Source organism: Prionailurus bengalensis, chromosome A1 (assembly GCF_016509475.1).
Source record: "Prionailurus bengalensis isolate Pbe53 chromosome A1, Fcat_Pben_1.1_paternal_pri, whole genome shotgun sequence".
Lineage (NCBI taxonomy): Eukaryota > Metazoa > Chordata > Mammalia > Carnivora > Felidae > Prionailurus > Prionailurus bengalensis.
This window is the reverse complement of record NC_057343.1, coordinates 237,268,916-237,272,039: the sequence shown is the minus strand read 5'-3', so window position 1 is coordinate 237,272,039 and position 3,124 is coordinate 237,268,916. Positions and strand designations below refer to the sequence as shown.

Here is a 3,124-nt window from a genome sequence, read left to right as displayed (position 1 = left end):
GCCAGAGCGCCTCCGTCTTCTGTGGGGTCCGGCCGGCTGCTGACGAAGTCCACGGTGGCCTTCCTCTCACCCTTCTGTCTGCAAAGACGTGTCCAGCCCAGCCTTCCCCTACCCCGGGGCTCCTGCAAGCCCGTGGTCACAAGCGTGCAGGGCCACCGGACCTTCCTGCCTTGTTCCCACCCCTTGGGGACTCGGCCCCCGGCCGGGTGGGTGGACGCAGGACACCTAAGCCCTGTGTCTCCAAGCTCGCCTCTCCTGAGACCTGACCCCCAGCCTCGATTCACATTTTCAGCCTTTCGCTTATTCCAAACAGAAGGCGACAGGCAGCGAGTGAAACATAGATCAGGTGTGTCACCGAAATTGGACAGAGAATTTGAAATCCTCACAAAAGTAGCTTAACCTGCCTCGTTGTTCAATATCCTTATTAAGTGAACTACTTTTGTGCGAGAGTTGAAACTGGTAGACTGGCCGTGGACGGGCCCTGCTTCTTTCCACAGCCGTGTAGCGCATGGCGGGCACGACGACCGGCAGGTAGGGGTGGCCAGCCCCAGCCCAACCGCAGGGCCGGGAGTGGGGAGGACTCTGTTCAAAGGAAAAGCCAGGTATGGGGAATCAGACTCTCCCCAGTCCGAAGGCCAGCTGTCCGGGACTCAGCTGGCACTAAGAAGTCACCTCTCTCGTCTGTATGTCTGTTTCTAAGCCACCTACGCGGTGGTCTGGGTAGTGGTCCTGTGAGGGCGAGGCTGAGGGGAGAAGGCACCTGGGAGAGCTTCCAGAACCTGGAACCACTGACCTGGAGGCCAGCCCCCCCGCACACCAGCCATCTCACTTCGCAGACCCAAGAAGGGGTGCGGGGCTGCCGTGCTCTCTGCCACAGGCGGTGGCAGGGCCAGGAGGTTGTGGCCAGGGGAAGGCCACATGAGGTGACATGGAGCGACACGGCCCTGCTCTCGTTAGACGCGTAACCTGGACGGGACAGCTCCTTCAGGAGGCCGTCCTCCCTGCCGCACTGCCAGGATGAACCCGGGCAGAGGGCAAGCCCGCTGAGGAATCCCGGCTCCCCAGGGAGGGGAGAGCTGGACTTCGCCCACGGAGGAGCCACGTGATGTGCTCCCTTCGAAGAGCAAACGTGTCGTCTGGTCTCACGAGAATGTAGAGCTCAAGGCACCATGTTGGAAGCTGGCGGGGCCGAAGGCCAGTGACGGTGCTCCCTCATGGGTGCCCCCCAAATGAACTAAAATAACAAGTGGAAAGCCCCACCCACAGCCAACATCCGTAGATGCTGACAGAGGAGGCGGGACCGAGTCCACACAGAGGGTCCCACGCACAGCGCACGAGTCCGTGCACCCCACTGCCCTTCCGGGTCTCACCCAGGCTCCTGTTTGCCATGAGCCATCAAACCACCGGTCAGCCACGCAACTCACCGAGTCACCGGTGAGACCAAATGGCCTGGAAGTCTCCAGCTCCGGGAAGTCCCCGCCCCGTCCCCAGCACGCTAGGACAGCGGCCACACCTCCTTGGGGGTAAATATCAAGATCCACCCACAATGAATGCGGTGGGGGGGGGGGGGGCAGGGGCTCAAATCCAACCCCACAGAAGCTCACATATGAGGAGTCTCGGTGCCTCTGTTCCAGATTCAGCCACGAGAGGGAAGCAAAGGATCGTCTCCATCACGGACTCCAGCACAGGAACACCCAGATCCTGCCAGATCCTGCCTGTCAGGCACACATCTCTTTTATGGGTGGGATCAGGGATGCGTATATACTTTTTTTGGAGTGAAATGTGTTCATCACACTCTACCCTCGTGAGTTCTCAGGCAGAGGCAGTGCTTTGCTGCCCCGTTATCACAGACTGTTTTAAGTTAGGAAACTAAAGACCAGCGCTGAGTGCTGTGGAACTGCATGCTGCTCAGTAGTCCTTGACCTGCCGCAGTCAAGGACCCCTTGGGTCATCACAGGGAAACTGCTAAGTGTAACCAGTGCCTACTGCCGTAAGAGCGCATGGCCTGTGTTTCTGCCTCTAGCCATGGGCTTTCTGTGCTCGGTTCGAAGATCCTCGAGCTTGGGAAAATGCACACGTCTTTTTCAAAGAAACATGGTGCACTTGCTCTTGCGTAAAACTGATCAATGTCGAGAGATGGTGGACGCCCGTGAAGTGGTTTTTGTGGGTGGGAAACCCATGTGGGGGATTCGTACTGGGTCCCTCTTATCACAGAGTGGGAATGAAGTCTTCCTAATTTACCAAGTCACGTTCACACTCTGGTTTAACCGCCTTGTAGCCATCAGTAAACACGTGAGGCTGGAAAAAAGCAAAAAGAACGAGACCGGGGGCGCCTGGGTGGCTCAGTTGGTTGAGCGCCCGACTTGGGCTCAGGTCACGATCTCGCGGTTTGTGGGTTCGAGCCCCGCGTCAGGCTCTGTGCCGACAGCTCGGAGCCTGGAGCCCGCTTCGGGTGCTGTGTCTCCCTCTCTCTCTGCCCCTCCCCCAACTCGCTTGCTCTTTCTCTCTCTTCTCTCAAAACGTAAATAAACATTAAATATTTATATATTTATTATATTTATTTATATGCATTTATTTATATTTTATGTATTTATTTATATTATTTATATATTATATATTAATTAATATATTATATAATTATACATAATATACTATATTATATATTATTATATAAATATGTATTTATTAATATATATATTATATGTGTATATATATATTAAGAATGAGGCCATTGTCTGTCCCTGGGTTTGTGAACTGTCAGCAATGTCTGACCTCCAGATACTTCTCAGAGTACAGTCGCCACTGAAATTATTTGCTTTCCATACGCGTGACGGACGAAGTCTTCTTGGAGTGTAACAGAAATGACAACCTGTGACTGGGGGGAAGAAAAGGAGAACGTTAGGTGGAGACCCTCGCAGGCACCAGGACTGGGTTGCTACCGGGAGAGGTTGGGATTATTTAACCGGGGGTGGAGGCGTCTCATCAAGCAGCAGATGTCACCAGGTGGGACAGCAGCGTCCCCTGCAGCCGCGGGGGCCTCGGCATTCTCCTATGCACCCACATAGAATGGACCCCCCCCCCCACCTCTTGTCCTGAGCCTCCCGGGGGAGGTGGGGGCCGCAGC

At 55.0% G+C, this 3,124-nt stretch overlaps 1 non-coding gene across 1 annotated transcript; it reads left to right on the top strand.

Annotated features, from left to right (window-relative positions):
- The first annotated feature begins 2,331 nt into the window (after positions 1–2,331).
- TRNAP-UGG lies at positions 2,332–2,416 on the top strand. The gene has a single exon. It is a non-coding gene; the product is annotated as a tRNA-Pro (tRNA).
- The last annotated feature ends 708 nt before the right edge of the window (positions 2,417–3,124 follow it).